Raw genomic sequence first — 27,781 nt, 5'->3', positions numbered from 1 at the left:
GTATGGCGGACAAATTGTGACCCAAGGTGCATTGACCAGGCATGGTGTGGTGTTAACCGAGAGGTGTCCAGAGCTGTGTTGTCTCGGTTGGGGTCAGTCTGAAGACACACTGACATAAGAGTCCGTCACCAAGATCTATATAGGAGTGACACGGTCCACTTATCCAATGCAGGTTTAGACCTTTTCTTACACAATCTACAAGGGAGCCTTGGGGCTGAAGTTTTCGGCTGTGTTGGCCCCATGCCCTGGCAGGTAGTGTGAGGGGGTGAGCTTTTGGGGAGTTCCTGGTAGGTCACATGGTGCAAAACATCATTTCCCCCTTTTTTTGGTGGACAACAGGGCTCCGATGGTAGCTGGACTTTAGTTAAGGGTACAGGCTACAGTTCACCAAGGGTCATGAGGCTCGGTGGGCTGTGGCACTGGGGATACCCCTATAAAGGGGCACCTGAACACGTGCTAGTTAGAACACTGAACAATTTTAAAATAGGAACTCACCCTGCTTTTGAATCCAGAGGTAAAGACTACACCGGATTTCCAGAAAGATCGCACTACGGTAGGCCCCCTTGTTGATTGGGGTTTCCGTTTAAATAGTTAATAAAGTTGTGGCCCAAGTTTAACCAAACAACCTGTGTCGTCTCTTTATTTCCAAGGTTGGGTGAGCAATGGTCAATCTGCGTTGTCAAGTTATACATCTGTCTTCTTTATAGGACAGAAAAGGGTTATATGATGTCCATGCTGACTAGCTTCTGGGTACAAAGCACATACACAGTCCCTAAGAATCTAGGCTCTTTAACTTCAGAGCCTTCACTACTTTGTCACAACAAAAGTCATAAAGTGCCATTCCTAACTATGAGCTGTTATGAGAAGCTGTCTTTTTCCATCTACAAACCAGAGTCAGAGAATATAATTTTGTTTTTTATGCATTGCTGGCTGCTTCTCCTCTCTGCCCAGAGTGGCTGCCGGCACATGATAAGTTATGTCCATCATATGAATATGCGGGGACTTGTGTAAAATTCTATTTTCTCCTCATGGCAAGCATTCTAAAATATTCAATGTCATAGCTGTTTTATTAAGTAAGTATATATATATCAGGCAGGTATTTGGCATGCAACTGGTTTTCCTGAGATCCTAAAATGTCTGGCTGGAACAGCAGTTTCTGAATGTTGTATGCATAGAATACCTTACAAGGTGCAATTATTTTCTTATTTGTTGGGGCTATATATCAGATGGATGTATAGCTCAGTAAGTTGATATGAAGCTAAAGAGCCAGAAGTCAAGAGTTCAGTTTCTCACCATACATCTTAGGAAAACAGCCAGGCTGTGTAGCCTTGGGCAAACTGCACAGTCCCATAATTCCTTTAGAAGAAGGGAACAGCAAGCAATTTCTGCATGCTGTATGCATAGAATACCTTACAAAGGGTAATTATGAGTCAAGATTGGCTTGAAGGCCATGCAATTCTTATTTTAAAGTTGGTAGCATATTTTGTTTCCCATCATGGTTTAGTGAATAGAATGACAGACTCAAGGACTCAAAAAATTTGGGTTCAAATCCCTGCTCAGCCATGGAAAATCAATTGGTGTGTGGGGATAACCCTCAATGGGGGCAAAACCACTCCTTAAATATCTCACTTAAACCTTGAAAGCTCTATTAGGGTCATTGTAAGTCAATTCTGGCTTCATGGCATTTAATACACAGGGTATCACAGCTGGACTCTGTACATGTTTCAGTTCTTCCCACCCATGTGGATTTTCCAGAGACCGAAACAGTTACTTTTTGACTCCCCATATCCTGCAAACCAGCATGATCACTTGATATTCTTATTGTGGGTTTCCAGAAGATGTAGTCCAAAGGAAATAATTATTTCCATTCCTGGGGAATTTTCATAGATCATTTATAAAACAGCTATATAGCACTTTGTTCTTATGCATTTGAAATATTCAGCAGGCTATGTAATGCCTGTAGATTAAAAAAAACTTGTCAAAAACATTCTCAGGGAGTTTAATAAGACAACATGCTGCAGCCATTTGTTTTGGCAATTAACAATAAAAAGATGGTATGTAAGCAGAGTACCTGCCACTTGGTAATAGAAGGACATTTTAGAGTATTTATATGTTCTGTGGGCAGGAGCATATGAATTTTTAAATAATTGCACCATTTGTGTTCCCACCACCTAATGATGAAGCCAACTCATTTAGAAACCAAGGACTAATCATTTATCACTGATTACACTTTATGAAGGCTTTCTGGATTGCTCCTCTGGCTGCTGTTGTAAATATGTCATGTCTGCATATTGCTTCAAAGGTGGGAGCCCACCCCATCAGCTATATTGAATAGCTCATTATTCACCAAGGAGTGCCACTTCACCTTTTTATTACCTCAGCAGTACTCAGGTTCCAGTCCTGGTATGTCTATGAAATTTTCCTCTTCTCTCAGATCCTTAATGAAGCTACAGCATTCTTTGTTTTGAGTCAAATAGTGCAAAGAACCCATCTGCTTGCATTACCCAACATTCCAAAAACTGCTGGCTGAATCCAGGGGTGATTTTGTTCATTATCTGTGGCTGAAATGGGCCACTGCATGAATAGAGTCTTCTTGCACATCAAAGCAAAGTGTGCTGCTTATATAGCACCCCACCGCACTTAAAGCTCTCTCTGGGCGGTTTACAATTTAATTATACAAGCTATACATTGTCCCCACCCCATAGCATGGTAATCAATTTACCATCCTTGGAAGGATGGAGTCTACCTTGAGCCAGGTACCTGAGCCTAGGATCAGACCCAGGTCATGAACTTAGTCTTGACTACGGTACTGCAATTTAACCACTGTGGCATGAGGCTCCTATATCAGTGATGAAAGAGAGATAGGATTCACAGGATTGGACTGCTGTGCCATTTGTATTAGCAGGGAGAATAGCACATCGTCTGCCACACCCTGCAGACTTCCTTTGAGTTTAGCTGCCATCCTCACAGTAGCTGAAAGGAAATGGATTGCAATATACGAGCACTGTTGTGAGCTATTTCTGTTGTAATGCAAATTATTGAAGGGAGAGTGGATTTGAGTGGAAATCACTGTAAACCTATTAGCTCTTGATGGTGATGAAAACTGCTAAAATTGTGTTGTTGTTAGGGAACCACAGAGTGGCCCACATTTTTCTTTTCCTGCTTAGGGGTAGTTATGACAACTGTTATGATTAGCACTTTAACTTAAAAATTTACCACTACACTACAGCTGCATGTATACCTGCGAAGAGGATGTTGATTCCTCCGATGTGCCTTCTTCTTGTAGACTTGCAGGCACTGTGGAATAGAGCATAAGGCTGACAGAAGTTTGGCTTATACAGCTGATCTTATGTGTAGTACCTTTATTTTTGAAAAGTCCATTAGCTACCAGTTCATTTCTGAGCCCAGTTCAAGGTGCTGTTCTCACCTTTCACTCCTTAATGGCTGGAGACCTAAACAAGGACCTGTCAATTGCATGCTAAGCATATTCTAAAACAGAGGTGGGAAACTTTTCCACTGAGGGTAACATTAATTTGGGATAATCTTTTTCAAAGGAAGGGACATGCCAGCAATAGATGCAACCAAGTACATGGTGAGCAGGTCCAGATCCAAAATTTGCTGGATATTGATCTTCCTGTGTCTGTTTCTTTCTCTTTAGGGCACACATACCCTTCCTCCTTTTCCCTCCCTTTCTCCTTTTAGCAGGCTGCCAAAGAAAGGATCAGTCACAGTCAGATGTCGGAACACTCACAGGAGGTATGTGGAATTATTTTGAGGGCTTTACAATGCCTGGTAGATGTTCTAAGATCTTCTACTGTAGTCTCTTCAACCTGAGGTAGGACAATCACTTACATGTGGGAGGGCAGAGCAATATTGATTTGCTGGGGAGACTACATGTCCCAGGATCCCTCAGTCAGCTTGGCCAGCCAGTGGGGTACTCTTTGAACTGTAATACCAAATAGCAGCATTGCCAAGCTCTCAGAGAGGGCTTGTGCTATATTAGTTATGGAATGGCCACTGCCATGGTTCACCAGGCACAAATGCTGCTAAGCGACCAATAATGTCTTTTTATTCCTATTCTATTTTAACAGACTTTAATTGATTTAATCAATCAAGGAGGCATCGGTCTGTTTTATACATTTTATTTACTGACTTTAGCTGTTAGTGTTTGGTGTTGCATGGAACTGGTATTTTGTTGTGTTCACTGCTTTGTAATCTAAAATGGTGACATGCCGTATAAAACATTCTGCAAGGATAAATAAATAACGTATAGCTCAAAGAGTCCCATTTCTCATCTCAGGAACTCTCTTGGGATAAAAAGGAAGCCAGAAGGATAACGCATATTTAGGAAATATTTTCTTGAAGTTCTGGATATATTTCCTAATATCTGTCATTGTGATATCAAATACCATCTGGTTATGAATGTCACAATCATAACTGTATAGATATGGTATACCAATGCTACTACATAATACTCCTAAGAAACTGGCCTGAATAACTCTGTGAGTTCAGGATGTAGTTATGGACCAAAGGCTGAGAGTTCAATTCCCAATTGTACCTCCTGGCCAGTGTGTATAGCCAAGCTGCACATTCCCAGAGAGTCCCCAGGAAAAATACAATACTTATAGGAGAAGAGTTCTGCAAAGCCAGCCATGTGTTTATTGCAAATACATGATTCACGTTCCATGCAACGCCAAACACTAACAGCTAAAGTCAGTAAATAAAATGTATAAAACAGACTGATGCCTCCTTGAAAGATTAAATCAATTAAAGTCTGAACAGAAGACTGTACCCGTGGACATGGCCAGATGGTCAATACAGAAATTAAATAGACTATATAATTGGAAGCAGGATAGGGAGAAGCTGTATTCTCCCTGCCAAAACAAGACCTTTTGGAGGCCTTTAACTCATAAGGTTGCCATAATTTGATTTTGCAGCACAAAACAGCAAATGACATCTGTGGGTCAAACTTGACATTAAATTATGACATACCTGAAATTACATCTTGGTGTGAAAATTTGCTTTGCTTTGTGGTTTTTCTTTGGTTTTAAAAATTATACCCAGATATCTTTTCTCTTCCTATAACGAAACGTTTATTGATTTATTTTGGTTGCATGGCAAATTTTCAGAATTCTTTTCAGAGTTAGCTGAAGTTCCTTCAATAGTATTTTATTTAACTGTCCTTCATTCAAAAGACTATTTGATAAGCTGTAATGGGTTTGGTCAGATCTGTATAATTGCATGCCGTATTTTTAACAGACTCTGCTTAATAACTCAAAGGATCTACAAAACCTCTCCTCATTTTTGGGCCCCAAACATTATGCAAACTGTACTGCTTGTATTAAATCCCCACAAATAGTATGTATTACATTTGGCAGTTAATAACTGTTTCTTTCCAAGCAGTATTGAGTACATTGATTTTTTATGATAGAAAATCAATTCATTGACAATCCAGATTTTTTTTAAAAAAAAATCAATGTACTCAACATAGGGGGGCATTTGAAGGGGGCCACACACTGGATTGTCAATTAATTGATTTGCTATCATGAAGAACCCTCAATCATACAGTATATGATACAAAGCAGAATTATCTGAGGGAGGTGACTTATTCAAGTTCACCCTATCAATAAGAAAATGGGGCAGTCACCTCGGTTGCCAGATGCTGAGGGAAGATGGAAACAGCAAGATGTCAGGTGAGTGAGGGGAGAGCAGAATGTGTCATATGATCAAGATTATGCCTCCAAAGCTACCACACTGCCCCTCAAATACAAAAGGGGAGCCTGTCCTGTTGCCAGTTTTAAGTATGACTGATGGGGGTCATCTTGTCTTTCACTTTAGGTAGAAAAATGTCTTGAGCTGAATCTACAAAAGAAAGCTATTTAATATACTATCTGCCCCCCTCCTCCCAGGGTCATCTTTTTCTTGTCCTGTCAGCCTTTTTCAATACTATCTTCTGATCACCATCCTTAACTACTGAACTGTTAGTTCAACAAATACTCAGTTAATAAATAGATATTCTTTTGGAGAAAGCAAGGAAATAAGATGTAATTTAATCCTGCATTATAGTTTTACTTTCTCTCTGCTTTTTTGATAAGCAGCTGCTGCTATAAGAAAGGAGGAAGGCGCCTGTTCAAACTTCCAGGGCTCTTTAATGTAACCCGCCATGTATGACAGAACTGCATGCTTTTGTTAGGAGGCTCATGTAAGACTAGTCAGTCTTCTTTTGATTGCATTACAAGATGGGTTTCCATTATTCTTCCTACATTGGGTTGGATGCATACTTAATCATACTTAGAACAGATCCATTGAAATGGGACAAGTCTAATGGATTTCAATAGTTCTACTGTAACCAAATCAGACAAATGGATCTTAACTTACGTTGCAAAGAGTTCTAGAGAATGAGTTGGCAGGACAGCAAGAGAGGCATTTCCACTCAGTAAAACCAGGTTGATTCTTGTCGCTGTGGCTAATATGGCTTTATGTCTCTCCCACTGCTTTGAAGAGAATTGATCTATATGAGTTCCTGCCCTGACACTGATCAGTACCTAATCTGGTAAATACGGATATGTCCAATATTTTCTCAGTCCAAGGTAAATGAAACCAGACTGGATAAAGGAGTAAATGTTGTTTATACTTGATATTTCAGACATGTGTGCCTGTGTGGTTGTGTATGAGAAATATCTAACTGAGTACACAGTTACACTACTGAAATAAAAAAAGGAGCTGGAACAGGGTTTTGAAGTTGGTTTAAAGTCACGTGGTAGTCACCTGGTTTGGGGAGGGGTCCATCTGTGTGTCCTTCTGGGACAAGTTTTAATCCAGCTGTAAGATGTGTGGTATATCAGTTGAGGGGGCTATATGAGCTTTTAAAATCACTTTAAAATTGGAGCTTCAGCTTCCTGTGTTTTGCCCTCTAGGGACAGTGCATTCCCGGAGTGAAATGTTGGAACCAAAAGATGAAAACAAACCCCCATGTTGCTGTAGCTATGGGGACATGCTCTGGTCGCTGGTACTTCAACCTGGAACTGTTTTTGAGGATATTGTCCTGTGCCTACACAACCTCATGCTGGCTGCCATTCACAGCCACTCACCACAGCTGCTACCACTGTCAACTCACTTCCTACGTCGAGGTGACGTGGGCAGCAGGAACAAAAGCCATGTCCTTCTGCTGTGGTGTGATTTCAATATTTGCGTCAAACTGCAGTAAGTGGCCATCTCTAATTTTGTTTGTTTGTTGTTTTGTTTGTTTGTTTGTTTATATGCCACCATTCTCCTGAGCACTATTAGTAGATGTGGATAAAAACATAGGAATAAAAAAAAAACACTAGGGCTAGGATTAAAATTGTGTATGAGCTTTGCCTGCAAAGGATATTCACTTCCTAGTAGTGGAAGGGGTAAGTGATGCTCTTCTTTCTTTCTTTCTTTCTTTCTTTCTTTCTTTCTTTCTTTCTTTCTTTCTTTCTTTCTTTCTTTCTTTCTTTCTTTCTTTCTTTCTTTCTTTCTTCTTTTTCTTTTTTTCTTTTTCTTTTTTGGCACAGTCTATGCAAATTCATCACTTTCAATTTATGGTGAGGACACAGCATGTTCAGTTGAATGAATGGAGGCATCAGTAAGGAGCTGCTGATGGGCTTACGAACCTGCCTATCTGCAAATTCAATCAATCACTGGAAGTGGCTCAGGCTTTGAATGAAAAATGGATATTGAAAATGCAAATCTGTTGACAAATTCTCAGTGGGCTGAGAAGCTACCAACATATCTCCCCCACTCTGGCCGCATTGCATTGGCTGCCAATCCGATTCCGCATTGATTTCAAAGTGTTAACGCTTACTTACAAAGCCCTAAACGGTTTAGGACCTCGATACTTGGCGGAACGCCTTCTCCCATCTAGATCTACCCGTGTCACTCGCGCGAGCCAGGAGATAAGGCTGAGGAGCCTAACGCCGAGAGAGGCCCGAAAGGAAAAGACCAGAATCCGGGCCTTCTCGGCGGTGGCTCCTCGCCTTTGGAACAACTTGCCCCCTGAGATTCGCGCGGCTCCCTCGCTGGGCATTTTTAAGAAACAACTAAAAACATTGATGTATAGGCGGGCCTTCCCAACAGAAAACCCTTGACGATCTTTTTTCTTATTCTGTTCTTTATTATTATTATTTTTTATTTAAGTTTCTGCTGTAAAGTTTTAAAATTACACTGTTGTTTTTACTGTAAGCCGCCTAGAGTGGTCTAATATGATCAGATAGGCGGGATAGAAATAAAATAAATAAATAAATAAAATAAATAAAATTCAGAGTATTCACGCAAGTTAAGTTTTTCAAAAAAATCATAGAAAGCCATATTAGTTTTGCTCCAATATAGCAAGCTGTCTGAATTTCTTGGCTTGTGTTCCTGCTTCACACCCATGCAAACTATTCTGAATCTGAACTTTAACAAATGTGGGCTGACAAAAATGGCAAATCTTTTATGGCCCAGGCATGAGAATATGTGCACACAGCTATTTCCCTGCCCCATGCCATCGTTAAATGCTCACAGACGCATGCACAATATCGGCATTCATATATGCTAATCTAGCACATGCTCCTTTTGGAACACTACTCTATTATTTTGTTCCCATAGCCACCAATTTATCAGAGATCCAGGGACAATAAATGTACTTCTTATATATAGTCTCATGACATTCATCATTCAAGCACAGAAGCAGCAGACTAGCCAGCTTTTATGCTGGCATCTTACTCAGGGGCTAACCACATCTGTTTCTGATTAACAGAAGATAAGTAGGGATAACCGACCAAGACAAACTTGTGATATTCCCCCCCCCCAAAAAAAAAGAACCTTATACAAACCCACTGGGTATGGATCCTTTTTATTACAAGAAAATAACATAAAGAGAAACAAAACAATTTATACAGAAATATACCAAGTTAATACAGAAACAAACAAATGCATAACTTACATCAACTGAACAAACATAACTAAATTAGTGCTGCACCCATCACCGGGACCAACAGATATATATTTCCTTCACAAACCAATGATTATGATGCCTTATATCCAACGTTCCCTCTAATTTTCAGCTCTGCTGGGTGGGGCTCTGTCCCTCACATGTGTGACTTTTCCCCTACATGTGCACAACTCCTCCTGCCATGCGTGGTTCCACTGTGACCAGAACCAAAGAGGTAGTAAATGTTTGCTCCATTTGCATGGAGAAAGAGGAACCCTATATGGAGGGTGACAGAGGCATGCGAGTGCAGGTGCACATCTTAGAGGGGACCTTTCCAATACCCCTTTGAAAAAGACATTATTGCTACATGAGATATTGTGCAACACAGAAAATCAGCATTCCATAAAGCAATGCTAAGAATGGAGGCACCCACCCAAAAAAAATTATGACCTTGAAACTGGATCTTGAATGAACACCAAATTTGGCACAGATATAGCAGACCACCTGCTGAATGTCAACAACATGGTGCAGTCAAGATAATCATCTTGACTACTCTTGTGCTCATTACCAAGTCTGTTATGCGACTTCTACAATCCTGATTTGACCTATATGTCTTTCATATTGTACTTATGGCCAAGCCAAACAAAAAAAACTTTGAGAATGTTTGTTGTACACCGTCTTGACTACTGGCATTGGTGTTGTCGACATTAAATGTCAACATTGTTGTTTCCACACTACCCGCACTTCTAAGCTATAGAAAGCTTAGCATACAGTGGTACCTCACAAGACGACGACCCCACTAAACGACAAATCTGCATAATGATGACTTTTTGTGATCGCTATAGGCCAAGAAGGCCTTGGAAAGAGGCCAGGATAATGTGGGAGTGTGGCTAAGTACTGTGCTCAAACGTCCATCCCACTAGGTAATGCAACACACTGTTGCGTCTTGCCTTATCCAGTGGGGGGGAGGGGCTCCACTCGCCAAGACAATGAGTGATGGCGGAGCGGCCATTGCTGCCCCACCCTGGAATAAAGAGGATCTGTAGAGCCGTAAGGTCAGGCAGGCTATTACATTCCATGTAGTCCCTTGGGCACTCACCAATTCTTGTTGTTTCCACACTACCCACCATGGAATGGTGCTAATGTAACTATGCACCATTCCCCACACCAAGCCAAGCAGTTTGGCACGCAGGCCCTTCTGCAGATCCCTCAAAAATATTCCAATACCTTGCTCAGACAAATGAAATCTATCACATCTATATAGGTCAGGCCTATTCAAGTGGATTTCCGAATAGCCGATTACAGAGCCTAAGCCTCTACATATTGTTCTGCGCACCTCTTTATTCACTTTCCTCCTAGCCCTATTAGTACCTTGCAGGTTGCAATGCGCTCTCCAGACATAACAAGGGATCATTGTGGACCAAACGATCCTCATAGCAGGGAACTGGCCTTTCAACTCCTGCAAATCTCTTAATATTTCCAAAACTATGGCCTTTCCAGAACGCTTGCCAAGATCATTGCCATCCCAATGAACCAACACTATATCTCGGGGCAAACTTGAAACTATTGGGATGGCTGCATCCTGAAATTCCTCCCACAACATCCCCCTATGACCTTTCCACTCCAGCCATGCGGTGTCTCCAAGGCCCAAATCATGTCCCCATGTCATCTTAGCCGCATGCCTGGCCACCCAAAATATAAAGCTGTGGCCGACCATCGGGATCCTTCGCCTCCACATATGCAGGGTCAAAACCTGAAAGTAAATTAAGGAGAAATTCACCTTCAAAATAAAAGCCTAGCAACTCAAAATCAGCAGGGTGAACCAGGAGAAGGCGAAAGGCTGACTTTACATCACATTTTTGCCAACTCCGCACCCCTGTCACATGCACACACCATGCACACTGCAGTATCAAATGAACTATACTGGACCGTGCATAACTCCTGAGGAATACAGTCATTGACTGACTCGCCCTCTAGTAAGATAGGTGATGAATAAGTCTGAACTCGACCAGAGCTTTTTTGGGAAGTAATCCTAATCAGGACACCCAGAAGTTAGGCACCGGTGGGTGCCTAAAAGGGTCCAAAACCTTGCCCTCAACCTAACCTTCTTTACCTATTTTAGCCCTAACTATGTGTTCCATCCCCAATACTGACTTGAAATTGTTTGTAAATGCAGCTGTCCGTTCACATAAAACTGGGATGCGAAAACCAAATGTAAAGCCATCTAACAAGTAAACAGCATCTTCCCTCAATGGCCCTCTAGCCAACCATTGCTCCAATACCTGAACTCTAATAGGGCTTGGTCCTTTAGCAGTGGCAGGTGAACCATCTGGTTTCTTGCCACCACCTGTTTGCCTGCCACCCACATTCTGAGGCTGCCCTCTAAAGTATTTAGAGGTGGTGTGATGGCATCCACATATGTAACATTCATGTGTGTAATGACATCCCTTCCTGGCACATGAACTTCGCAAATTAAACTCCCAGCAGAGCAGACAGAGTTGAACCACCTGCCATGCTCCTACACAGGGAGTATTAATTTGACCAGCTTCACATATGAGATGTCCACTACCAAACCTGTCTCCTTGTGCCAGATGGGATGGTGTCATAGTTTGAAGCCACAGCCCGGAGTTGATGCCACTGGGGCAGGGAGAGCAACCTGCAGGTAAGATGCCTGCCAGACACCGCACCAGGCCTCAAAAATTGCTCCCTGACTGCCTATGTCTCTTGGGCCCTGCAATGCTGCCTGTATGAAGCTGGGCTGTTCCAGCATCTGACCTCCATATCAAGGCCATGCTACCATAGCCCTATTGTTGTCTGATGCAATGGCCAGCTCACCTTGTGTCAAACCTACATTGTCCACTCCGCTCACTGAACCACTGCTTCTCTCTGAAGTGGCTGGTGTTCCCCATCACAGCTGTGAACCTCCTTCCAAGGGGCTGAAGTACCTGGCCGCTGTTGTTCCTCTAATTCCGAACTCACTTCAACGACAACTTCTTTGTTATGCTCCACTCAGGTTGTGCTGGCTGTAACCCTGGCTCCCCACCAACACCCAGAGAAAACCCCCTGCTCCCAGGCACTCAACAACCCTTTAAAAAGGTGGCAGGGCATTATTTATTTATTTATTTATTTATCCATTCATTCATTCATTCATTCATTCATTCATTCATTCATTCATTCATTCATTCATTCATTCATTCATTTGATGATATATTGAGCCGTTATAAATATTAATAATGATACAAATATACACACACACTCACACACCAAATATACTTCCAGTGCCCTAAATAATGGACTAACAGACCAATGAAATGGTTCTGCTGCACAATCAATTTGATGAGAACCAAGCCTTGCTATAGTACAAGGTTATACACTTCTTCCTGCTTATTTATTCTAGCTATTTTATTTATTCTATTTATTTTATTTTATTTCAATTTTATTTTATTTATCTTATTTTTATTGTATTAGCCAATTAAATTAATGTGCGGTGGGGGGGGTAAATGGGATGCCTGCACAGGGAGGCCAAATCCTCCTCAGGGCACCCTATGATAAATCTCTTCACCCACTAATTTATCCCTCCAATGAAATTTTAATATATATATTAAATAGGATTATCAAATTTGCAGACGATACTACACTAGTAGGACTTATCTCTGGGGATGATGAGTCTGCGTATCGGGACGAGGTATTACAGCTATCCCGCTGGTGCAAAAAAAACAATCTTTTATTTAACATCCAAAAAACCAAGGAATTCATAGTGGACTATAGGAAAAAAAGAGCAGACATTCAGCCACTGTATATAGATGGAGTTTGTGTGGAACAGGTGGTTGAATGTAAGTTTCTTGGGACTATCATAACAAATGACCTGACTTGGAGTGCAAACACCGCTGCGTTAATCAGGAAGGCACAACAACGGTTGTATTTTCTAAGGATTCTTAGAAAGCAACAATTGACTGAGAGTTTGTTAATCACCTTCTATCGGAGTTCGATTGAGAGCATATTATCCTACTGTCTCTGTGTATGGTTCACGAGCTGCACAGTGGCAGAGAAAAAGGCAATTCAAAGGGTGATTAAGACAGCCCAAAACATCATTGGCTGTTCACTCCCCTCTTTGGAAGAATTGTATAAGAACAGATGTAAGAGGAAGATATCTAACATACTGAAAGACTCCTCTCATCCGGGATATCAGCTCTTTAAACTATTACCATCAGGAAGGAGATTCAGGGTATTGAAAGCAAGGACAAGCAGATTCAAGAACAGTTTTTACCCAAGTGCAGTATTGAGTTTAAATGTGGGGCCATAGGTTTTTGGTGGATTTTAATTGCTGAGAGAAAACGGGGTGTCTATATTTGGATGGTGAAAGTTGTGTATATTTTAACTTTTTTTTGTAGTGTTGTCCAGTTTTACCTTGGGGAAGAGCACCTCATTTCGTTGCACCCACTTGTGAGCGCAATGACAAATAAATTTCTTATGTCTTATGTCTTATGTCTTATATATAAATTTCATTGTTTTTTAATCATTTCCATTTGTGCCTTACACAGGCCAACTATAGAATAAAGGGCTCGTGCCTGCAAACCTGGAGGGGGTGCCAATGCACCACCTTACCTTCTTTCCAAAATCAAAAGTGCTGCACCACGTGCATTCTCGCCGAGTGCAGCACTGAACCCAGCTCTCCTAAGAAAGCCTCAGACAGAGGCCAGGATGACATGGGAGTGCAGGTAAATACTGCACTCAGACGTCCACCCTACCAGGTGACACAACACACTTTTGTGTTTGGCCTCATCCAGTGCGGGGACAAAGAGGCTCCACTTGCCAACGCAATGTCTGACAGCCGAGCAGCCATAATTGAAACATATGATTAGACTTCCAATTTTTTTGTGAACACTACTTTGACTGCCCTCACCATATTTCTGATTAACTCAGTTTTCACCCAATCCCACTGCTCTCCAAAAGAATTAGATAATAATACAATTTGAGGGAGACTTCTAGTGTAACTTTTGCAATTTTCTCTATTACTTTAAATACTAACTTCCAAAATTTCAATAGTGATCTGCATTCCCATTACAAATGGAAATACTGTAATTACCTACATCCTGACCACATCTCCAACATAATATAGAACATTTAGAATCCATAATATTTAATCTTACTGGTGTCAAATATCTCCATATGAATTTATAGCAATTTTCTTTTATTCTCACAGACATGGACTTTCAAATTCTTTTTCTCCATAAACTCTTCCGCATGTCAGTACTTATTTGTCCAACCAAATATGTTTCCCATAATATTTTATGACTTTTTGGTAATTTTCTACCCCTAACAGTATCTTACAAATTTTGCCTACCATCCCTTGCGTTGGCTTAACCCTTTTTGTCTCCCTCTGAATTATAATTGCTTCAAGCCTCACCAACTTCTAGCATTTACCATTACTTTTTACCCATTTTTCTGATACAGTGATCTAACATGATCTAATTCATGTTACCTTCTTGCCTTCTAACATTATCACTATTTTTCCCCTGGAATTCATTTTTCCATATCCAATATTTTAATCTAAGTATGTGCTTCCTTTTTAATAAATTCTGAGTACAGATCTAGTCCATTCTATAGTATTCCCCACAGTGGTAACCAGATGTCTATGGGAAGCTTACGATTAAGAAATACAATCTGAGAGAACTGCAGAGTTGGAATGAATTCTATGGATCATCAAGTCCAGCCTCTGTCAAGGAGGCGCAGTGGGGAATCGAACTCCTGACCTCAGGCTCCTCAGACAGATGCCTAAACCACTGAGCTACCCAGCAGTTCATAATAATCTGCCATCTGTAAAGCTTTCTACATTCTATATGCAAAAGAAGAACCAGCCACAACTTCTATGAGGATAATCCATTTCATCCCCTATTTTTCCACTTCTGTTCTCCTCTAGTTTTTCATTCCTACATTTCCCTGAAGGCTCATAGCATTCTGTGTCAGCTCAGCATGCGCAGCTCTCATGTTCCCTGCATCCAAATGGTTTTCTTGCTGCACTGTCATCCTGCTTTGGCTGCAGTTCCCTCACACTCGGCAGCTGTTTCCCATTAGATGAAGTGATCCTTGGGGTTGTTGTGGGTTTTTCGGGCTCTTTGGCCGTGTTCTGAAGGTTGTTCTTCCTAACGTTTTGCCAGTCTCTGTGGCCGGCATCTTCAGAGGACATCACCCTGTGCTCTGGTGATTCTTGGGAGTTAATCCAGCTACATTGTGTCCGTATTGCCTTGATTGGGCCTGAAAAGATTACCAATATCTCATGATGTATTAAGCAATGAGAGATGAGGTGCCAGATCTGATTTAAGAAGGCCAATAACCAAAGATCGAGCAAACTACGAGAGACAGAGGAACAAACACATGATTAGCCAACACAACACTTTATTTCTGCTCTCTACCTGACCGAACACTCCCCTATCCATGAGAATAAGTGTGATTTCTCCCCCATTCTCTGAAGCTTTTATCTGCCCACCACCACCACCTGAAAAGAAGGTGAAAGCACTGCACAGGTTGAGATTGTTTTTCGTTTGTGAAAGAGTAGAAGGAGCTGTTAGATATACAGGTCCCAGGAAGGTATGAAGCTGAGTGAGGATAAAATGTACCACCTTTTGTTCAGATGTTCTGCTTCTTCACCGTGTCTCTTAGCATGGGTATTATTCAGGTGACTCATTGAACTGAGTAACAACAAGCAGCAAAACAAAGAATCCCATTACCTTCTCGTCATATCAAGGACTTTATGTTATAAGCCCCCAACCAAACAGATGTATACACGTAAATATAAATGAGTGAGATTTTCATGAAGAAATAAAAAAATGAATAGCTTAAAAGGTGTTTATTCACACTGAAATCTGTGAAGTAAAAGGGTTAATAAATGATAATTATTGTGTGCCAGCAAATCAATTACAACATATGGTGACCCTTTCAAGGGTTTCTAGGTACAGAGTACTCACAAGGGGTTTACCATCCCCTTCTTCTGGGGCCGCTCTGGGATGGTACAGTTTGCCCAAGAATACAAAGGCTGATAGGCCTCTTGGAATCAAAATACAGTGGTGCCCCGCATAACGAGTGATTCGTTTAACGACGAATCCGCATAGCGATGAGGTTTTTGCGATCGCAAAAGCAATCGCATAACAATGTTTTCAATGGCAAAACATCGCTTTGCGATGATCGGTAAGCGTTTCGCTTACCGATTATCGCGAAACGATGTTTTAAAAACAGCTGATCGGCGGTTCCAAAATGGCCACCGGAAAAAAATGGCCACCCGCAGTGTTTTCGCGCCCTTTCCTTGCTCACCGGACAATGAAAATGGCGGCCGCATGGAGAATTTCCGCAGAACTGTGAGTTTTTTGCCCATAGGAACACATTGAAGGGGTTTCAATGCGTTCCTATGGGCCTTTTTGCCCCACATAGCGACGAATCCGTATAGCGACGATTTTTTTGGAATGGATTATCGTCGCTATGCGGGGCACCACGGTACAAGTGGAGATGACAAGAGTACAGCTTGAGACTGATTAAAAATGGTCATAGAATACCTTATTAATATGAACAAGTTCAAATCTCCAGGGCCCAGTGAACTGCATCCAAGAGTACTGAAGGAACTGACAGAAGAACTCTCTGTACCACTTTCTAATTTTCTTCAAATCATGGAGGATGGATAAAATGCCAAATGATTGGAGGAGGGCTAATGTTGTCTCTTGTCTTCAAAAAGGGCAAAAAGGAGGCACCAGAAAGTACAGACCAGTCAGCCTGACATCAATCCCAGAAAAAATTCCGGAGTAGTTTGTAAAGTGGTCATTCTGCAAGCACCTTGAAAACAATGCAATAATAACTAAGTCAACATAGATTTGTCAAGAACAAATCCTGCCAGACTAATTTTATCTCATTTTTTTTACCGAGTAGACAGTGGGGATGCTGTAGATATACTATCTTGACTTCAGTAAAACTTTTGACAAAGTGCCCCATAATATTCTGATTAGCAGGCTAAGTGTGGGATAGATAGAACAACTGTCATGCATTGTCTGAGTACAATGGATACACAGTTACAGAATTTTACTCAGAGAATGTGTGAGTCTGGCTCTTTCTCAGAATTTGAGGAGATAATAAGTGGGGGACCAGAATGGTCAGTCCTGGGGCTGGGACTCTTCAAGATTTTTACTAACAACTTGCTGAGGAGGTGCTGGGAATACTTATTAAATTTGTGGATGACAGAAATTTGGGTGGAATAGCTAATACCCTTGAAGACGGAAACAAAATTCAAGAAGATCTTGATAGGCTCAAGTACTGGGTGGAAAACAACAGAATAAAATTTAACAGGGATAAGTGGAAAAGTCTACATGTAGTGAAAAGAAACTAAACGCACAGTTGCAAAATGGGAGATACTTGGCTCACTAATAGTACATATGAGAACGATCTTGGAACTGAATTGTTGTAGATCACAGGTTGAATATGAGCCAAAAGTGTGATGCAGCTGCAAAAAAAGGTCAATGCTCTTTTAAATAATTGTGTGTCATACAGTCAATTCTGACTTATGGTGACCATTTTCATGGTTTTCTTGGTTGAACGAACTCTGAAGTGGTTTATCATTCCCTTCTTAGGTGTATTAAAAAAGAAAAATCTCCAAAACATGTGAAGTACTAGTTCCTCTCGATTCAGTGCTAGTTAGAACTCATCTTGAGTATTGTGTCCTGATCTGGACAACTGGAATATATTCAGAGGAGGGCAACAAGGATGATCAGTCTTTCAGTCTCTATGAGGAAAGACTGAAAAAAATGGGCATGCTTAGTATAGTATAGGCATCCTTCAGTCTCGAGAGACTATGGTAACATGCTCTGAATCGAGGAGTGTCCTCTCCAGAGCATGAAGCCCGGGTAAGGTAGTATGGAGGATAGGCTGTTACCCAAGCAGCAGATCCCCCCTCTCCACATTGCTGAAATGGTCCAATGGAAAGGCAAGAGCCAATACAACTGGTTCCAGCAACATCGCAGGAGTTGCCAGAACGACACATGCTGCCTTCGGGACTCCAGCTCCAGATTTTGCCTCGAGGTTAACTCCTGAAGCCTTTTCCATGAGTGGATATAGCCACAAGGCAGTGGAGGTTTGAAATCAGAGTTTTCCTTCTCCTAGATGGGCTGCCTTCCATGGCTGACGAGCCCCACCTACCCGGCCTGCTCTTTAATGGTGCAAAAGTATGATCTGATCCTTAAAACTGTCCTAACTCCAAGGCTTGTGCAAATCTAATTGGCTTTTCTATTTACCATATTAAGCGGCGCGCGGTCCTGGGACATGCTCTTTTATAGCAGGAAGTCCCACCCCATGTCCCAGGGCATGCTTAGCCTTGAGAAAAACAGGTGAGATGTGATAAAACTGCAAGGCATATAATAATGGGCTCAAGTTATAGGAAGTCAGATTTTGATGGGATATCAGGATAAACTTCCTAACTGAAAGAGCAATATGACAATTGAACCAATCACCTTGAGAGGTGGTGAGTACTCCAGCACTAGAGGCATTCAAGAGAAAGGTAGATAGCAATCTGTCAGATATACATTCATGTGAAAAAGAAAGTGCATCCTCTTTGAATTCTATGGTTTTATGTATTAGGACATGATTTTAAAAATTATCTGGTCTGTAGCAAAATTAGGTAAACATACCCTCATATGAACAATGACACATGACACCGTGTCTTGATTTAGTTAACAAAAATAAAGGCAAATTGGAGAAACCATGTGTGGAAAACTAAGTACACCCTTACTGCTTCCATAGGAATTAAGAGACTAAGCAGCACACAGGTGCTACTAACCAAATGCCCTTGAGTAATTGAAGCTGAAGTTTTAGCAGTTTGCTAGTCTGGAGAATTCAGGTATGTGTTAACAGAATGTCAAAGATGAAACGTATCAGCAATGATCGTAGAGAAGCTATTGTTGCTGCCCATCAATCTGGGAAGGGTTATAAGACCATTTCCGGACAATTTAAAGTCCATCATTCTACATTATGCACATGTATGCACAGCCGCCTAGAGTGTTCGCGATGAACAGATAGGCGGGGTATAAATAAATAAATAAATAAATAAATAAATAAATAAATAAATAAATAAATAAATAAATAAATAAATGTAGAAAACATTTGAGATAGCTGTCAATCTCCCCAGGAGTGGATGTCCAAGCAAATTTACTCCAAGGTCAGATATGCAATGCTCAGAGAGATAGCAAAAAACCCAAGAGTTACTGTATATCTCAGACTCTACAGGCCTCAGTTAGCATGTTGAATGTTAAAGCTATGTCTAATTGCATGTCATGATGGTGCAATTAGAAAAAGACTGAGCAAATATAGTTATTTTGGAAGGGAGAAAGCCTCTTCTCCCTAAAAAGAACATGTCGGCATGTTTGCAAAGTTGCATCTAGACAAACCACAAGACTTCTGGAACAATGTCCTTTGGATAGATGAGCCCAAAGTGGAGATGTTTGACCATAATGCCCAGTGCCATGTTTGGCAAAAGCCAAAAACAGCATATTAGCACAAACACCTCATACAAACTGTCAAGCATGAGAGGTGATGATTTGGACTTGTTTTGCAGCCATGGGACCTGGGCACCTTGCAGTCATTGAGCCAACCATGAACTCCCTTGTATATCTAAGTATTCTAGGGTCAAAAGTGAGGTCATCTGTCTGACAGCTACAACTTGACTGAAATTGGGTCATGCAACAGGACGATGATCCCAAGCATGCCAACAAATCTACAACAGAATGGCTAAAAAAGAAAATCAGGGTTTTGCTATGGTCCTGTCAAAGTCCATTCCTCATCACGATTGAAATGCTGTGGTGAGACTTTAAAAGAGCTGTGCATAAATAAATGCCCATAAACCTCAATGAACTGCAGCAACGTTGTAAAGAGGAGTGGGGCAAAATTCCTCCACAATGATGTGAGAGACTGATAAAGTCATACAGAAAAGGATTACCTGAAGTTATTGTTGCTAAAGGTGGTTCTATGAGCCATTGAACTATAAGGTGTAAGTTTTTCACACAGGGCTTCTCCATTTTGACTTTATTTTTATTAAATAAATCATGACACAGTGTAAAATGTGTCATGTGTTGTTGTTCATCTGAGATTGTATTTACCTAATTTCAGACCTGCTAAGGACCTGATGATTCCTATTATGTCCTGATACATAAAACCATAGAAATCAAAGGGTGTACTTTCTTTTTTACATGTCTCTACTTTGATTTGGATTCTTTCATTGAGCAGCAGTTTGAATTTGATGGCATCTAGGCCCTTTCCAGCTGCATTATTCTATGATTCTGTGAACCCCTGACTTTCTTGGGGTGAAGGAATAAACATTTATTTTTGGAAGCCTTGCGGTTATTTGGAACTTGCTGACAACACCAAAACCAACAAGAAGTCTTCTGTCACTTTTAGGATGAACATGTTTTATATGGCATGCCTCGTCAAAGAATACAGCTGGTTTCTTCAGATGCATGGCATATAGCTCAGTAGACAGACATTTATTCCCACACACATGGCATAAGTCCATGGAAGCTTATGCCAAACAAAACCTGTTGATTTCTAAGATGATACAAGACTGCTACTACAGCAGACTACAGATCAACACCAAGGCTATCCCTCTTGAAATTTCTCGATCTTACGCACCAGTGATAGTTTTGTAAGCACTGACCCTCACCTCTTATCACCGGAAATAGATTGAACAAGTGGGACATGAACCAGAATGTTAAATTAGGGCATGCTACTACTCAAGCTGTCAATGACACCACATCGCTCCACTCCAGTCCATCTCCATCTTCCACATTTTCCATTTTTCCTGAAAGAGATATGTGTAGATAACAGAGAGGTGTTTTCTTTAGAGTCTGAACTGCTTATTCATTTTTACTCTTGTTCTCCACACACACACTTTTAAAGTTAGTGACTACGAGCTGCATGCATAAAAAGTTTTCCCTTTGGCTAATACAATTTGATGATTTCCCCCCTTCTAATGTACTTCACATCCCTGTCTGTAAAAATGCAAAGTGGTATATCTTGTTGCACCATTTGAGCAGTCCAAGCTTGATGGATGAGGCATGCTAACAGAATATAAACTATCAAATTAAAAACGTTCCTTCTAGAGATCCAAGAGTGTATGCCATACCTGTGAACAGCAGAGCCATCTTGTAGTTTCTTCCGGCACCTTAAAATGATGCAGTAATCCCATCCTCAAATGTCATTTCTTGAAAAAGTGGAGAACATACAATTTTGATCAGAATAAATTCCAGAATTGCACAAAATTGTGCAACACTTTAGATCCAAGCAGCCTCATTATGCAGTCTGAGGAAACTAGTTATTATGCTTTATATTTTAAAATGAAGGGAGATTATTTTACTTTTTTCAGATAACTGAGGACTGCTTCCATGCCAAATTCAAAGTCCCAGTGCTAACTTATAAGGCCCTTAAAAGTTGGGGACCTCTATAGCTGTCAGAGCATCTCTCCTTAAGATGGTCTATCTGAGTCACCTGTTCTACCTAGGCTTCATGGTTGTTGGTGGTCACTTCAAGAGAGCCCAAAAAAACTAACACCAGAAACCGGTTGGTGCCTGTGACACTGTGGAATGTGTTGCCTGTGGGGCTACACCAAGGTCTCTCCCTTTTGGCCTTCAAGGAACATGTGAAATCTGAGCTTTTTGAGGAGGCCTTCAACAACATCATCTCCCTATGACAGACTCTCTCACTATTTAATGAGTTTGAATTTGAATCTTGTTTGCTGTTGCCTGTGGGATGCCCTCCCCCATTGTTGTTGGTCATTATTTTTGTGTGCTTTATGTTTGGTGGGTGGATATGTGCTTTCAGTTGTTGTAAGTCACTCAGAGTAGTGGCTTGTCATTAGATGGGTGGGATAGAAATGTAATAAACAAACAAATAAAATAAACATACACGTCAGTCATATCTTTCATTTATCCTTGGCTTGTTTTACTGTGAAAAGACCAGGAAGGATTTGGCCCTGAAGCTCCTATTAAGAGCCAGGACTAGAATTTAGAGGGAGGGCCTCCTGCTAGCCTCCTCCACCCCTTCTACAATTTTTATGGCCATACAAATAACTCAGAGTCCTTCCTTTACTCTGTTTGTACAAATTGGCATCAATATATCAATATTGTAGACAAGTCATAAAGACCTGTGCTTTATTCTCAGGTACACCCCTGCCAGTGATTAGAAAATCAGATCTTTGGCAATTCTGTTCCATGTATTATCATCAAGATTTGCAAAATATTTTGGGGAGAGTCAGCTATAGATTTGTCTGTTGAGGGGAACTGGTGAAATGTGGCTCTGGATTGAAAAGTGGTGCCTCACAAGATGATATTAATTCATTCCGCGAAAAACACTGTCTTGCAAAAACATCGTCTTGCGAAACGCGGTTCCCCATTGGAATGCATTGAAATTTATTTAATGCATTCCAATGGAAAAATCGTCACCTTGTGAAAGTCGTCCATAGAAAACATCGTCTTGCAAGGCGCAACAGCGATCACAAAAACCAATCGTCTTGCAGATTAATCATCCTGCGAGGCAATCGTCTTGCAAGGCACCATTGTATATATGCATCCTTTTTGTACCCACTTTTCAGTCCAGAGCCACATTTATATATATAATCTGCTTTAGATTATAAATCCCAGAATCTCACAGTTTCTGAGGCTTTCTCTGGGAACTTGGGAAGTGGTTACTCAAGCCACTTCTGAAAGTGGTTACTCAACCTAAAAAGGTATGGTGAAATTCATAGCTTTTTTCAAAAAGCAAGGATCAGTGACAAACTTTCTGTTTAAGCAAGTTATTAAGAATCTTGCCAATTAGGCTGAACTAAGCATTTTATGTTTTCATTACATGGTTCTGACCACAGGTTTTTCGAAATGCTGTGACAGGCAGGAGAAAAACACGGCAATGTGGAAGCCGTGTTAATGCTCAAGTGACACAAGAAAGAATAATGATTTGTTTCTTTCTGCTGTAGAAGCCTAAAGTCATACCTGGTTATCATCTCTTGAAGAAGGCTATGTTTGTTTTCCAACATGATGAAATGATTATTCTTTAATCAACCAATTGAGGACAAAATGAAAGAGGGTCAGAGAAATGCCACTCCCTTTCCCATTAACACCCTGACAAAATGCCTAAACCCGGGTGGTCAACATACTTGTCACTATGGTGTGCATAGTGCATGGATGGTGGATCAGGACCACTATTATAATCTGTAGGGAGAACCTACTCAGTGAAATATATGGAGCACTGGGGCAATTTCCAAGAAGCTGTGGAACTCAGAGGGCATTTCCATCTTCCTAGCTGAAGCAGTAGTTAAAAGAGAAAATGTCAATAGGAATACCTCTCTTCTGCATTTCCAGTTTCTTGTCTCCCAGTACCAGAATTGTGCCTAGGGTCTCGGTCCCACCGCCCTCACAGGCATGCTTGATGGGGAGACAGGAGAGGGCCTTCTCTGTCGCTTCTACCAGACTCTGGAACTCCCTCCCACTGGAAGCTAGGTTGGTCCCATTTTTGCTATCCTTCCACCAGCAGGCAAAGACCTTTCTCTACAGGAAAGCTGGCTGCCTGAGTGGGGTTTTTGAAATGATTGTTGAGCTCTATTGTTTTTAAATGTGTTTTCAGTATTGATTTTATTGACTGTTTTCAATATAGTACTTGTTTAATTCTTTTTTAATATTTGTATACTTACTGTTTTTATCTTTTAAATATTGTCTTTTCATTGTTGTAAGCCATCTTGTGTCTTTTTAAGGAAAAGGACAGAATAAAATATTTTAAATAAATAATAATAATAAAATTTTCAAGAAGTCCAACTGATACTATTTGGTCAGACCTTCTATTGTAGCCTCGAACTGCTTCTGCTGCTGTAACCTCTATGAAATATTTGTTCAGCCAAAGGGGTGGGACTAAGAAAGAGAAGGGCTGTGAGTAAGGGATTTAAATCGAAGAAAGAGCAGAAAGCTGAAGAGGCTGGGGCTGCTGTTGCCACTCAGACTACTAAGGTCCTTGTCAACTTGATTTAAATATATTTTTAAATGTTTGTATGGGAGGGGTATGGTCCACACAGTCAAAAGCCTTTGACTGCGTGAACCACAACAAACTATGGCAAGTTGTTAAAGAAATGGGAGTGCCTGACCTTATCTACCTCCTGAGAAATCTATATGTGGAACAGGAAGCAACAGTTAGAACTGGATATGGAACAACTGATTGGTTCAAAATTGGGAAAGGAGTACGACAAGGCTGTATATTGTCTCCCTGCTTATTTAACTTATATGCAGAATACATCATGCAAAAGCCTGGACTGGATGAATCCCAAACCAGAATTAAGATTGCCGGAAGAAATATCAACAACCTCAGATATGCAGATGATACCACTCTGATGGTAGAAAGTGAGGAGGACTTAAAGAACCTCTTAATGAGGATGAAAGGATTAGGATTAGGCATCCATCAGTCTCGAGAGATTATGGTAAATGTGCTCTGTATGGATGACTTGGAACACCATCTAGTGTGGCTGAGAAGGCCAGTTCAAGAGTGGCAGTCCCTTCCACACTGAAAACAAATACAATTTGTCTCCTGTCCAGCCCCCTGATTTTGCTGATTTTGGGACTGCCTCTTGCCTTGGACTGCTGGACAAGGGACTCTTCAAATTGGGAGAGGCCGTGATGCACCGCCTGTCTCCAGGCTGAACACTCAGATGTCAAGGTTTCTCATCTGTTGAGGTCTGTTCTTAAAGCCTTCAGATCCCGCTTGCAGATATCCTTGTATCACAGCTGTGGTCTCCCTCTGGGGTGAGGAAAGTGAGACAAACCTAGAGAGCATCTTAAAAAGCAGAGACATCACCTTGCCAACAAAAGTCCACATGGTCAAAGCTATGGTTTTTCCAGTAGCAATGTATGGAAGTGAGAGCTGGACCATAAGGAAGGCTGAGCGCCGAAGAATTAATGCTTTTGAATTGTGATGCTGGAGGAGACTCTTGAGAGTCCCCAGGACTGCAAGGAGAACAAACCTATCCATTCTGAAGGAAATCAACCCTGAGTGCTCACTGGAAGGACAGATCCTGAAGCTGAGGCTCCAATACTTTGACGATCTCATGAGAAGAGAAAACTCCCTGGAAAAGACCCGGATGTTGGGAAAGTGTGAGGGCAAGAGGAGAAGGGGACGGCAGAGGATGAGATGGTTGGACAGTGTCATCAAAGTGATGAACATGAATTTGACCCAACTCCAGGAGGCAGTGGAAGACAGGAGGGCCTGGCATGCTCTGGTCCATGGGGTCATGAAGAATCAAACACAACTTAACGACTAAACAACAATTGGAGGGATGTATCTATGTAATGAATTCATAGATTGCATAAAATAATTGATATTTTATTTTAGGGTTTTAAAGATTTTCCTGTGTTATGGATACCCAACCCAGCAGAGGAAGGTATTTTGGATTCTTGTCAGACTTTTGAATCTAAGGGACACTTGAACTTGGCAAATTCACATGACGGAGTGAGCTCCTGTCGCTTGTCCCAGCTCCTGCCAACCTAGCAGTTCAAAAGCATGTAAAAATGTGAGTAGATAAATAGGTACCACTATATGCAACTTCTGTATTGGTTCTGTTGCCAAGGACTTGAGTGCACAAATTGTTGCATTTTTTTCTTGTTACAAGTGTTCATGTTGCCTGTTATATGAATGCAAATAAGAGACTTCCTGTATTTTGTGAAACTGTGTTTGCAAGATTCACAAATAGTAAGCAAACAGCCTCACAAAATTTAAAAGTGTTCCACTGCATCTTGTCTCAGTATTAGAGCCACTCAGTTTCTTCTGATTGTATCATTTCCAGAGAAACTATCTGACTGCACATGTCCTGTTCATGTCCATTTTAGTTAACTGTCGCCAAGTACTGCAGTGTTTAAACATTCCATTTCTTGCTTTATAATTTCCTGTTTACCTTGATTCAAACTTCTCACATGCCATGTTTCAATTGCATGTGCCGTGCAGCACTGGACTTTCCTTTTACTTCTGTGCATGTCAGCTACTAGACATCCTTTTTGCTTTAATCAAGTTGCCTCATTAGCAACAGTATACTTTTTCCCAATAGCTAATTGAATGCCTTCCAACCTAGGTAAAAAGGTAAAGGTTCCCCTTGACATTTAGTCCAGTTGTGTCTGACGCTAGGGGGTGATGCTCATCTCCATTTCTAAACCGTAGAGCCAATGTTTGTCCTTAGACAGTTTCCATGGTCACATTGCCAGCGCGACTAGACACGGAACGCCGTTACCTTCTCAACGTAGTGCTACCTATTTATCTACTCATATTTTTACATGCTTTTGAACTGCTAGGTTGGCAGGAGCTGGGACAAGCGACGGGAGCTCACTCCGTCATGTGGATTCGATCTTATGGCTGCTGGTCTTCTGACCTTGCAGCACAGAGGCTTCTGCAGATTAACCCACAGCGCCACCACGTCCCTTCCAACCTAGGAGTCTCATTTTCCAGCAATATTTCTTATTGCATTTTGTTACTCTTAATTTTTTAAAAAATTCTGTAATTATCACAAATTCCCACAGCCTGTTGGGTAGGAAGAAAGTGAAACACTTCAGCAGAAACAATTGTTAAAGATAGGTAAGTCCTAGTGTGTCTTGTTCTTGCACAAAACAATGAGAAATCATTGGATTGTTCTGCTTGCCTGAGATATCAATAGAAAATATGAGATATTTTCTATTGGTCTTAATGAGAATTTTCAATCTACAAGAATATATTTTTCACAAAAAAATGCAAATTGTGCAGAACTACAATAGTTGTGCTTTTTTCCATGGATATTTAAAAATTAAAATCATTGGATGATATGTTGGAGATTTTGTGCCAAACATCACTTTGTAAATCAAAGTTCTTTTATTCCTCAAAAAGATGGAAAGCCCCAGACAACTTATTGCATTGGTGGTTCAATAACAAGGATGCAGAGTAACACAATATGGCACAAGGAAAAAGGCACAGGCCCTTTCAAGACCTGGATCTTCATTGGGCCATAAATGAAGTATTGGGCACATAGCTCGCTCTTCTTTCCCCAGATGAAAGCTAACCTGAAAGGTCACCTGGGGGGCTTTATACTTTCTTATGAAAACTTCCACCACTTGGGAAGCTTCAGGAAGGTGAGGAATGGAGAATGATAGTCAACCATCTGCATCAGCAGGAAGGAGTAGGGGGCTTCATGGAAAGGAAATCATAAGAGAGTTTAAGATCCTTCTTATCAGAAAACCTTTGCCTTTTGTGCATTGGCCCCAGTGCATAAATATCTTCTCTTATCAGCTGAACTGAGGGAACAATTTAGAGTAAACACAGTCAGGAGGCATGTGGGCAACTTTCTGTCACAATAGCTCTTCATACACTTGTAATATGATATTCATGAAATACTTCATAAAGGTTTTCTTTATTGTACGTTTCCCATTCACTATGGGAATTTGAGGTGTTTGAACAGTTACCCAGTCCTTCTACAGTAAATGGAAGGCATTTGCACAAAGACATTTGGGGAAGAACTCCTTGTCTCATTCTCAAATTGGAGTCTCACAGGAAAGGAATCTCACAGGATTTGAGAACTATTCATTGAGGTGTGTTGTCATTTCAGGGTATCCTGAACAGATGATAATGAGGAATTCAGCATCTTTCTTAACAACATTAACTGTCAGAGAAAGAGGTAATGCGCTCACTTTCAGCCCTAACCCTGTCCATCATTGCCATGCCCTGACCCAAGTTATCCTGAAGGCAATATAGACTCTGAGAGAAAAACATGGTTTCTCACACTTGCCTTAGCACAGTGGTTCCCAGCCTTGGGTAACTGAAGTGTTATTGGACTGT

This window comes from Pogona vitticeps, chromosome 1, assembly GCF_051106095.1.
Source record: "Pogona vitticeps strain Pit_001003342236 chromosome 1, PviZW2.1, whole genome shotgun sequence".
In the NCBI taxonomy this organism is placed as follows: Eukaryota; Metazoa; Chordata; class Lepidosauria; order Squamata; family Agamidae; genus Pogona; species Pogona vitticeps.
The sequence above is the reverse complement of the archived record's forward strand: the minus strand, read 5'-3'. Positions refer to the sequence as shown.